The following is a 13140-nucleotide window of genomic DNA, read 5'->3' on the forward strand; positions in this document are numbered from 1 at the left end:
CTATTTCATTGATCAAAACACAACAGTTCTGAATTTAACAGAAAACGAAGTAAAGAAATAAGAATTATACTTAAGCAAATACTTACCTTCATTATATCGTGCTTAAATAGAAATATCATATCCGACGGATATTTGCATGACTGAAATAAGTACTGCAGACAAATACTACTAACCATAGTATAATTTAGCTATAGACACATTGTTATAGAAAAAAACAGCATTTAAATACAATGGCTTAACCAATAGCACGATTTTAAAATAACAGACTTAATTAAGTAATTACTTAAGTTTTCTCGTGAAATTGGGCCCAGGCCCCGTGTTCACAAAACATTTTCAGTCTCAGCTGAGTTTGATAATTGAACTTTATTTGTCATTTATATGTAAATAGCATGTTTAAAACTAAATTTTAACTTAACTTTTACCCTACTAAATTTCTAAAATGGACTGGTCCATTATTTAATACGGATAGTGCGAACAGCGCAGACCATGAACATCCTGCACGGATGTGTAGGCTGATCTTTTTCAAGTGGCTATTCAGTATTGATGGCCAGTCTCAGTTGGAATTTAACCTTGAAGTTTTAGTAAAGTTGATATTAAAATTTCAATCTCAAACTCAGCTGAGACCGAAAAATGTTTTGTGAATACTGTGCCTGGTGTGTGCGATTAGATTTAGTGGTGCTCAACCCTGAGCCCTATAAAGGTCACACACCAGTAAATAGTATTCCCTATGTATTCTATATAAAACTGACAATTTTTAAAGAGCTACCAAACATAGCTAGACCCATTTCAGAGAACAAATTCTTACCTCATTTTAAAGAGTTATGATGAAACTGATATAAAATGAAGAGGAAAGTAGTTATCTTCTAAGAGAGATTGCTCTTGTCACATTTGCTTACTGTAAAATCACATCAAAATCACACTGCTGTGATCTGGAAGTACTACTCGTGCTAAGATTGAACTTCACTTCACCAAATACAACCTCCTCTCCCATTTTTCCTACCAAAATGTCAAAAATACATCCACAATGAAATTTAAACAGAAACCAATTTTAATATAGTGGGTTCGATCCCTGGCCGCGTCATACCAAAGACGTAAAAAATGGTACTAGAAGCTTCCTCGCTTGGCGCTCAGCATTAAGAGGATAGTACTAGGACTGGTAAGCCTGGTGTCAGTATAATGTGACTGGGTGGGGTATCATGTCATGTGTCTACGGCGTGATATTCCAGTGAGGCAGCACTATAAAGTTGGGCATTGTGTTCACTGCTACAAGTAGACACCGTCGTTCATATGACTGAAAAATTGTTCAGAAAGACGTTAAACCCGAACACACACACACACACACACGCACACGCACACACACACACACAATTTTAATTTAGATCTCTGTGGCCATGTCAGTGAAAAATTAGTGTTCAAACACCTGTCCGATGGCTCCCACGCTGGTTCCTTTACTAAATCTAATTTCCGTTTCCGCTTTCCAATCCTGTCACCGTTGGTAAGTTTGGTTTGGGCTTTAATACTTCAGTCGCTTCATACAATTTTCTCCTATGCATCATTCGTTTACCGCCACACATCCAAAAATATATCTGCGACACGAATCAAATAATATGAAATTAGGTGCAACCTAAAAGGCAGGATTTACAGTCAACTCGTCCCCTAACTTTAGTCAAGTCGTCCCCCAGTCAACTTGTGCCCGATTTGGTAGCAGGGTACACTTAGATGCGAAAATTTTGGGCACGGACGGTCTTACATGTAGCGAGTCGCAATATTGCACTTCCCTTATGAGCAGAATCAGGGTGGCCATTTTATAAATTGCGTGCATGTTTTGTGCTTTTAATTAATGGCAAGATCAGGCTTCTCATACAAGAATAAAGAAAGTTATCAAAACGTAAGGTTTACACCATCCATGAAAAATAGCATGCCAAAATCATCAATTTTGCACTTTTTGAACAGCCTGCAATGATCCTGCTGCAAGAACAATGCCCAATTTTATCAGTGTTTACAGTACAGCTAGCGCGGCACCTTCAAAAACCCTTCGACCCTCGCGGGCAAAAAGAAAAATTGGGTGTACAGTTGCGATGGCCGGACAGCCATCGGCCCTCGCGGTCATGATCACAGCGGTTCGCGGTGGATGGCCGCGAGGATTCGCAGTGTTCACGCGCGAGGGACCATCGCGGTCAACGTTTTATTTTAACATTAAATTATAACAGTATATTGTAGCACTTAATTGTTAAATTTATCATCTATAATAATAATGTATTTATTGTAAATATGCAATGTATATCATTTATTCATTTTACTCGTCCACCTTTAACAGGCCTTTCTTTTGTAAAGGAACTGTTGTTATCTACGTCCGATATTTTTAATGTTTTGATTTTAGTTATTGCCATTGACGATTATATCTTTTTCAATAAATTATATCCAAATTGTAAGTAATTGTGTGAAGGGATGTTTTTCACACACATTGTATCAAATGTGATACGTTGATTACATTCACAAGATTTTTTCATATAATTGCCTGAACACATGTCATATTTTGACACGTTGTTGGCATATTTTAAATAGAAGGAGCTCGCACATAACCGTAAGTGTTAATAACAAAATAAAATAGCCGATAGAAGTTGTTTTTTTATCTCTGAGTGAATATATTTTTGTTTTCTGTTTTCTCAACTGTTACAAAATCTAGAGACAGTCAGACCACCATATGCATGAAAGAAATAATTAATCCGCCGATCGGTATCAAATAAGATATACTATCTCAAAAGCGGATCTCAAAGTATACCACTTTAGAACTTCTAATGTTATGAACATGTTTTTATTTTTTCACTTATATTAGCTTGAAGATTTGAGAAATTGTTTCAGTATTATTACATATTGATTTTAATTTATTTTGCAGGTACAGCCGTTGTCAAGAAACGTATATACTTTTGTACTTTGTTATATTTATTTTCGTTCCAATCTTGTGTTCTTGTATACTAACAATACCTAACAGTTATATTGTTTAGTACTTAATGGTTTATCTTTATTATGAATTTGGCATAAAATTGAAAGATTATAATAAAGGTAAGTTGCTAGGTTTCTTTTTTTAATGAATTTATTTGCATTAACAACTAAAAAGTTATTTTTAAATTAAAACACGTTCTGTTTTGTAACGAATATTTAGCTCGACTTTACGAAGTATAAGGAGAGCTATCCTACTCGCCCCAGCGTCGGCGTCTTTCCGCGTCCCCACCTTGGTTAAAGTTTTAGTGCACTTTCTCTTTTTTCAACTTATCTCTGTAATTATTTGATGGATTTGATTCAAACTTTAAATACTTATTCCTCATCATCATCCACATCATCTGACATAAGGGCCATAACTCTGACACCAATATTTCATGAATTATCCCCCCTTTTCACTTAGATTTTCAGGTTAAAGTTTGATGCACTTTCACTCTATCTCTGTTATTACTGAATGGATTTGATTCAAACTTAAAATAGTTGTTCAACATCATCACCCACATCATATGACACAAGGTGCATAACTCTGGCACCATTTTTTCATGAATTATTCCCCCTTTTTACTTAGAATTTCAGGTTAAAGTTTTGGTGCACTTCCACTCTACCTCAGTTATTACTGAATGGATTTGATTCAAACTTAAAATAGTTGTTCAGCATCATCACCCACATCATATGACACAAGATGCTTAACTCTGGCACAATTTTTCATGAATTATTCCCCTTTTTACTTAGAATTTCAGGTTAAAGTTTTATGCACTTTCACTCTATCTCTGTTATTACTGAATGGATCTGATTCAAACTTAAACAATTGTTCAACATCTTTACCCTTATCATATGACACAAGGTGCATAACTCTGGGACCAATCTTTCGTGAATTATTTCCCCTTTTTACTTAGAATTTTAGGTTAAAGTTTGATGCACTTTCACTCTGTCTCTGTTATTACTGAATGGATTTGATTCAATCTTTAAATAGTTGTTCAACATCATCACCCACACCATATGGTGCAAGGTGCATAACTCTGGCACCAATTTTTCATTAATTATTCCCTCTTTTTACTTAGAATTTCAGGTTAAAGTTTTGATGCACTTTCACTCTGTCTCTGTTATTACTGAATAGATTTGATTCAAACTTAAAATAGTTGTTCAACATCATCACCCACACCATATGACACAAGGTGCATAACTCTGGCACCAATAGTTAATGAATTATGCCCCTTTATGCTTAGGATATACTTATATAGTGTTTTGATACATTTTATTTTTACCTCTCTTATTACTTTAAGTTGTTATTTTTGACATTGACTTAGGCTATGGTGTAATATCTTCATCCACAATTGGAGTCATTACACACTCCAGTGACAGCTCTAGTTTCCTCAGATGTGCCCAGTTTCACTATCCAGCATCAAAATAGTCGAGCGCACTGTCTCCTGTGACAGCTCTTGTTATTGCCAGTAACAACGTTCTGTTTGGTTCGAAAACGTCTGCATAATATTTTTTTTAAAGTGCACAATCCAAGCGAATATATACAGAAACAGTGTACATACTAGGTTCTCTTTGAATGTTTTAAGGTTCAATGATCAATAATCAATATTTATTTCAATATATTTGTGTGAATTACAAACTGGTAGTATTTCAGTAACTTATTGTACCCCCCGACAACAAAGTTGTAAGTGGGGGTATACTGGTTTCAGGTCTGTCTGTCTGTCTGTCTGTCTGTCCGTCTGTCCGTAGACGCAATCTTGTGCGCACCATCTCTCCTTATCCCCTTGACAGAATTTAATGAAACTTCACACAAGTGATCAGTACCAACAGTAGTTGTGCATGGGGCATGTTAGGTTCTTTTAGAAAAAAAATTTGCAGAGTTATGGGACTTTGTTTTTTGTTACTATACTATATACATAGACACAATCTTGTGCGCACCATCTCTCCTCATCCCCTTGACACAATTTAATGAAACTTCACACAAGTGATCAGTACCAACAGTAGTTGTGCATGGGGCATGTTAGGTTCTTTTAGAAAAAAAATTTGCAGAGTTATGGGACTTTGTTTTTTTTTGTTACTATACTATATACATAGACACAGTCTTGTGCGCACCATCTCTCCTCATCCCCTTGACACAATTTAACGAAACTTCACACAAGTGATCAGTACCAACAGTAGTTGTGCATGGGGCATGTTAGGTTCTTTTAGAAAAATTTTTTGCAGAGTTATGGGACTTTGTTTTTTTGTTACTATACTATATACATAGACACAATGTTGTGCGCACCATCTCTCCTCATCTCCTTGACACAATTTAATGAAACTTCACACAAGTGATCAGCAACAACAGTAGTTGTGCACGGGGCATGTTAGGTTCTTTCAGTGACAAAAATTGCAGAGTTATGGGACTTTGTTTCTTGTTAACATACTATGTACATACAGTCTGCATATGCAATCTTGTGCATGCCTAATCTACCAAACCCTTGCACACAATTTAATGAAACTTCACACAAGTGATCAGTACCTGAACCCTAGTTGTGCATGGTGCATGTTACATTCTTTTAGATAAATATTCTGCATAGTTATGGGACTTTGTTTTTTGTTACTATACTGTATACATACAGTCTATATATATATATACAGTCCACATAATTAAGCAATCTTGTGTGCGTCAAATTGCAATGTACTGTGTCAGTGCATGCGGGGGGTACATTCATCACCTTTAGTGATAGCTCTAGTTTTTATTAAGGAATTAATATAAAATGATATGTTGGGTGAATAGTTTAGTGGTCTTCGGAAGTATTGAGCACACATTCTGAATGAGTTTTTTTCTGTTTCAGGTGAAGACTATGCAAGAATTAGTGTCTGATTAGTTTTCCTGCAATATTTCTGCACAAGGAGTTTTTAACATTTTTCTTTCAGTACATATTTACCTAACGTGTTCCCGTCATTGTTCTGTCCTTACCATATTTGGCACATTTTATTACGCAGTATTAGTACTACAAGTATGTGGGCCACTGACAAACTGGAAGATAAGACACAACTGACGAACTGAGAAAACGGAGACATCTGGACACAGAATTAATTTTATTACCATTAAAATTATGAGCTAAATATGGCAAGGCCAGAACAAGCAATGACAGGAACACTAAAAACGATGGGACGACAAATGGACACACCACGACTAGTAACAGCGCTGACAGGACATAGCATAATGTCGAAGACACATTACGTCGGAGATATATAGCGTCAGAGACAAATAACGTCGGATACATATAACGTCAGAGATAAGTAACGTCAAAGATACGCAGCTATGATTTAGAAATATTGCCTTATGCAGCTTACATATACTACTAACTTGTACCTGTCTGTGACTAAATATCCTTGGACATTTTTTGTGCTTACCTGACATCCAAAAGACCTCATTCAGATTGATATTTCTGTTTCATCCAGTAGCAAAGGTCATTTATAATGATATATGAATGTGTAGATATTAATTATTACAATATATTAATATCGTCAGTTTTATATAATGGATATTTTACAGATGTTTGAATCTTCTTATGGTGTAACCACCCATGTTGAATGTTAATAAATGACAGCTATTGTAATGGTTAATAGTTTTTAAAGTACACAGAACACTAACATGTAAACTAATAAATGCTTGAGGGGTAATGAAATGTGCAACATCCTTCACCAACCATCACCACCCCATCAAAACCTACCATAAGACGGAACTTCACTTCACAGTACAGTATGTATAGACAGTGGATCGAGTCGAGCATCCCGAAAGACCAGAGAACAAATAAACACAACAGAGATGACTCCAGAAACACGAAGGCCCAGAGAAAAATAAACAACACTGAGACCAAATAAAGGGAGACTTTTTTTCGGTCACTATATTGCATTTATGACTGTTTAAATAGTTAATAAATAAGCAAGAGGGTGTAAAATAACAGACTCAGTCTATTTGTATTTGAACAAAAATTTCATATTCGTCTTATTCTCAAACACCAAATTTGCCGCTTACGTTTACCTGTAATTAGAAAAAATACAACTGTTTCTATTGTTTATAGAAAAAGTAAATATTACAATATGCGGAATTCCGAAAATGAAAAGTATGTACCTAAGTCTCATATATCATAAAAGTGTATTAAATATTTACCTAGTAAGTAATGAAAATAATAAATCAAAGACTCGAGTAAAAAGTTTTGAAATTCTATTAAATACATTCATCTTATCAAAGGTTGTTAACAAATAAATTGTCAACAAATAAGATAGTAATTATATTATTAAACATATTACGAACAAATAACAATAAATATTTGATTAGTAGCAATCATAGAACAGTGTAAAGAAACTTACCAATAATTTCTAAACATCTGAAAACTGACAAACAAGCGAAACAAAAGAGCGTATTAGGTACCGTAATAAATAAAACGAGTAAGAAAAACAGGTGTTAGTAAAACATAATTTGTAAGGTATTTGTTAGAAGAAGTGCGAATAACATAAAATTAACGCAACAATCGATTTAGAAATGAACAATAAGATCAAAGATTTATAGGCTTGCATTGACCTGAAAATAGAAATAAAACTGTTGAAACAAAACAAAGAATATGCAACTCTAATTAGATTTTACAATTCAATTCAATTCAATTCAGTTCAATTTATTACTCTCATTTCATGATACACATGATAATATGTAATGTACAGAAAATACAAAACAATATGATAATTACTATTATAATTATTATATCATCACATCGCGACTTATTCTGAGTATACGGACGAGGTATACATTCTAAATAATTAGTTATTATATGCATAGACATTTTAAGCATTTATATTTACAAATTATTAAATAAATAATTCTTTCAAAAAGTATTGAATGAACACCAGGGTTCCTCGCGGCCGACCACCACGGACCATCGCGCCATTCCATTGCAACGCGTGGTGTTCGCTGCCTCCGGCAATGACCATTCCTGAACACCCGAAACATCCGATATGACACCCGTCGCGGCGAACAGTAAAAACGAACACGGGAATTGGAATCGCGGCGATGGGTGTTCAAATGAAGGTTCCGCGCTAGCTGTACTGTATTGCATTTCTCAGTTTAATAGTCCTTACTGAATGTCAGGATATAAACGGAATTGGGGCCCATCCAGCTCGTTTTTTTTTTTCACAAAAAAGCGAAAATATTCCTGAGTATCAATCAACAAGCACAGAACCCTTCTGTGATTTGAATTTTTCCGCGAAAAGGTGTCTCATTGATTGTACAAAGCTACCAGCAGTTAGTTTTCCAACTGACATCAGAATTTTACACGTACTGTATCGGCTGTATAAATCTTCTAAAGAATTAATAATCATTATCTCGCATTTACAGACATCCAAAATCACAAAGTTCTATTTATAACAAATATTGACAAGGGCCAAAATTCGAAGTGTACCCTGCTACCTTTGGTCATTTCGTCCCCCTCGGCGATTTCAAATTGGTCATTTCGTCCCCCTTTTTCGGTCCCCCTTTTTTAAACGTATTTTTGAAAAAAAAAACCGAAGTATGATAAATTAAGTCGTTTTTTCTTTCAAATAAATATATTTAATGCTAAAAATACACATAAGTTTTCGTTTGTTTTATTATAATAAGAACATTTTGCTTCAAAAATGATCGATTTAACAAGGAGTATTTTCTTATCTCTCTCTCTTTTGTAAGCCTGCTATGTTGGACAACATGATTGCGGTTTAAAGTTTATTTATGTCTCATCCATGCATATTTAAATGTCCGTATTTGGTGCTGCTTATTTTCAAACTCTTGAATAAGATTAAACTTTTTATAAAACTTTTTTGTAACAAAAAATTTCCTCAATCCAATCAACTATTAACACATTTCATTCTACTAGGGGGAAATTTTGACACATTTCATTCGGTCAATCAACAACATCTGATGCAATTAAATACCATTAACACCTTCCAATCAGCCCAATCAACGACTTTTAATGTGATTAAATAACCTTTAACACCTTTCGTACACATTTATATAGCTATAAGCGCATTCTATTTTTTTTTTTTTAAAAACCCTGTCTCCCGACTTTTGAACTATTTTTATGCCCGCGAAGGGAGGCATATAGTTTTTGAACCGTCTGTCAGTCTGTCGGTCTGTCAGTCTGTCCGCAATTTTCGTGTCCGGTCCATATCTTTGTCATCGATAGATGGATTTTCAAATAACTTGGCATGAATGTGTACCACTGTAAGACGACGTGTCGCGCGCAAGACCCAGGTCAGTAGCTCAAAGGTCAAGGTCACACTTAGACATTAAATGATAGTGCATTGATGGGCGTGTCCGGTCCATATCTTTGTCATCGATGGATGGATTTTCAAATAACTTGGCATGAATGTGTACCACAGTAAGACGACGTGTCGCGCGCAAGACCCAGGTCCGTAGCTCAAAGGTCAAGGTCACACTTAGACATTAAAGGATAGTGCATTGATGGGCGTGTCCGGTCCATATCTTTGTCAACCATGGATGGATTTTCAAATAACTTGGCATGAATGTGTACCACAGTAAGACGACGTGTCGCGCGCAATACCCAGGTCCGTAGCTCAAAGGTCAAGGTCACACTTAGACGTTAAAGGTCATTTTTCATGATAGTGCATTGATGGGCGTGTCCGGTCCATATCTTTGTCATTCATGCATGGATTTTAAAATAACTACGCATGAATGTGTGGCACAGTACGACGACGTGTCGCGCGCAAGACCCAGCTCCGTAGGTCAAAGGTCCTAAACTCTAACATCGGCCATAACTACTCATTCAAAGTGCCATCGGGGGCATATGTCATCCTATGGAGACAGCTCTTGTTTTTATTATTATTGTTTTAATGACAAAAATGAATATAAAGCATGTTGGTTATCTTTCGTAATACATACATATGTGGGACAGATATTAGTTGTTTATTTATTTTTTTATTGTATTTCTAATTAAAACTTTCCTTTTTTAGCTCACCTGAGCAATGCTCAGGTGAGTTTTTCTGATCGCTCGATGTCCGGCGTCCGTCGTCTGTCTGTCTGTCGTCTGGCGTCTGTCGTCTGTCGTCTGTCAACATTTAGCTTGTGTATGCGATAGAGGCTGTATTTTTCAACTGATCTTCATGAAATTTGCTCAGAATGAATACCTTGATGAAATCTAGGCCGAGTTTGAAAATGGGTCATCTGAGATCAAAAACTAGGTCACTAGGTCAAATCAAGGAAAAACCTTGTGTATGCGATAGGGGCTGTATTTTTCAATTGATCTTCATGATTTTGGTCAGAATGATTACCTGATGAAATCTAGGCCGAGTTCGAAAATGGGTTATCTGGGGTCAAAAACTAGGTCACTAGGTCAAATCAAGGAAAACCTTGTGTATGCGATAGGGGCTGTATTTTTCAATTGATTTTTCATGAATTTTGGTCAGAATGATTACCTTGATGAAATCTAGGCCGAGTTCGAAATGGGTCATCTGGGGTCAAAAACTAGGTCACTAGGTCAAATCAAGGAAAAACCTTGTGTATGCGATAGGGGCTGTATTTTTCAATTGATCTTCATGAATTTTTGGTCAGAATGATTACCTTGATGAAATCTAGGCCGAGTTCGAAATGGGTCATCTAGGTTCAAAAAGTAGGTCACTAGGTCAAATCAAGGAAAAACGTTGTGTATGCGATAGAGGCTGTATTTTTCAATTGATCTTCATGAATTTTGGTCAGAATGATTTCCTTTTATGAAATTTAGGCCAAGTTCGAAAATGGGTCATCTAAGGTCAAAAAGTAGGTCACTAGGTCAAATCAAAGAAAAACCTTGTGTATGCAATAGAGGCTGTATTTTTCAACTGATCTTCATGAAATCTGGTCAAAATATTTACCTTGATAAAATCTAGGCTGAGTTCGAAAATGGGTTATCTGGGGTCAAAAACTAGGTCACTAGGTCAATCGAAGAAAAACATTGTGTATGCAATAGAGGCTGTATTTTTCAATTGATCTTCATGAAATTTGGTCAGAGTGATTGCCTTGATGCAATCTAGGTCGAGTTTGAATATGGGTCATCTGAGGTCAAAAACTAGGTCACTTGGTCAAATCAAAGAAAAACTTGTGTATGTGATAGAGGCTGTATTTTCCAATTGATCTTCATGAATTTTGGTCAGAATGATTGCCTTGATAAAATCTAGGTCGAGTTTGAACATGGGTCATCTATGGTCAAAAACTAGGTCACCAGGTCATATCTAAGAAAATGCTTGTTTGATCGCAAGAGACCAATTTTTTGGTCCAATCTTAATGAAAATTGGTCAGAATATTTGTTTCCATGAAATCACTAGGTAAAACATGTTTTACACTGTTATGGTGTCTTTCTAAGGTGAGCGACCTAGGGCCATCTTGGCCCTCTTGTTTATGATCAGGGCTCTCTCTTTTCTTACTATGATTTTTTAAAAAGTTAATTAGAATTTCTATTATATTATATTTTATTACTAAAGGCATTGTATTTTTTTTTATTTCATTTCAGTTAATTGTCGTATTTTCAGTATATGTCTTTGATTATTTTATCCAACCTAATTATTAAAAGTTAACTATTTCCAATATAACTCCTTCAAAACTCACGATGATTTTAAAGTCAAAGATATCATAATAAGGCAAAAATACCTAAAATATTTAGGGGGACAAAATTACCATAAGGAGGACGAGTTGACCAAAATGGGGACGAGTTGACCAAATTTTATCATGAGGGGGACGAAATGACCAAATCGGGGACGAGTTGACTTGATACCAAAGGCAGAGCTCCCTTGAAAAATCACCAGTGCCCCTTAAAGATTAAAGGAGTGGTGCTGGAATTATCTGGAATTATGGATCTGTTTTAGGAAGTTTATGTTCTATTAGATCTATTAAAATTATAAGTATTAATGTTAATTCATGATTTCTGAATGCATGTCTTAGACTGGATCAAGATTAGATCTCGACATGTGAAAACTAGACAAATATTCTATACATAATCAAAAGAAAGTTCGGTATAGATGAACATCTGCATCAAGATAAAGAAAAAAAACGTACATGTATTTGAATAATTTCTTTTGTTCTTATTAAAACGTACTGCATCAACAATTTTACATAAGTTATTATCATACTGGAAACCAGTCACAAATGATAACTGCTTCAAATTGAAAAGCTTGGACTGCGAAAATTTCAAAAGTGCATTACAGTAGGCCAATAGCCTAAGGAATTCTGTCCTTTTGCGCGTGAATGTTTGGAAATAGGCACTTAATGTAAATAGTTCATGTTTCAATTCCAAAGTTAATAGAGAAATGTAGGCATTAAAGAATAATTTCCGTGAGTGCAGATCAAGATATTGTTTGATTCTTAGGAGCAAGTATAACTGTGAGTTGCATTTCTTTAGTGTCTTTTCTACTTTGGTTGTCCATTTTAGATTTTTGTCTACATTAACACCTAGCAGTTTTTCATTTTCGGAATATTCTATTTCCTGTTTTTTTAGCTGAGCTGCTCAGGTGAGTTTTTCTGATCACTCGATGTCCGGCGTCCGTCGTCCGTCTGTCCGTCAACATTTAGCTAGTGTATGCGATAGAGGCTGTATTTTTCAACTTATCTTCATGAAAATTGGTCAGAATGATTACCTTAATGAAATCTAGGCCGAGTTTGAAAATGGGTCATCTTGGGTCAGAAACTAGGTCACTAGGTCAAGTCAAAGAAAAACCTTGTGTATGCGATAGAGGCTGTATTTTTCAATTAATCTTCATGAATTTTGGTCAGAATGATTACCTTGATGAAATCTAGGCCGAGTTTTAAAATGGGTCATCTGGGGTCAAAAACTCTAGGTCACTAGGTCAAATAAAAAAAAAAAACCTTGTGTATGCGATAGAGGCTGTATTTTTCAGTTACTCGTCATGAATTTTGATCAGAGTGATTACCATGATAAAATCTAGGCCGAGTTCGAAAGTGGGTCATCTGGTTTCAAAAACTAGGTCACTAGGTCAAATCAAAGAAAAACCTTGTGTATGCGATAGAGGCTGTATTTTTAGCTCACCTGAGGAATGCTCAGGTGAGTTTTTCTGATCGCTCGATGTCCGGCGTCTGTCTGTCTGTCTGTCGTCTGACCGTCAACATTTAGCTTGTGTATGGGATAGAGGCTG

The sequence above is a fragment of the Mercenaria mercenaria genome, chromosome 17 (assembly GCF_021730395.1).
Source record: "Mercenaria mercenaria strain notata chromosome 17, MADL_Memer_1, whole genome shotgun sequence".
Classification (NCBI taxonomy): Eukaryota; Metazoa; Mollusca; class Bivalvia; order Venerida; family Veneridae; genus Mercenaria; species Mercenaria mercenaria.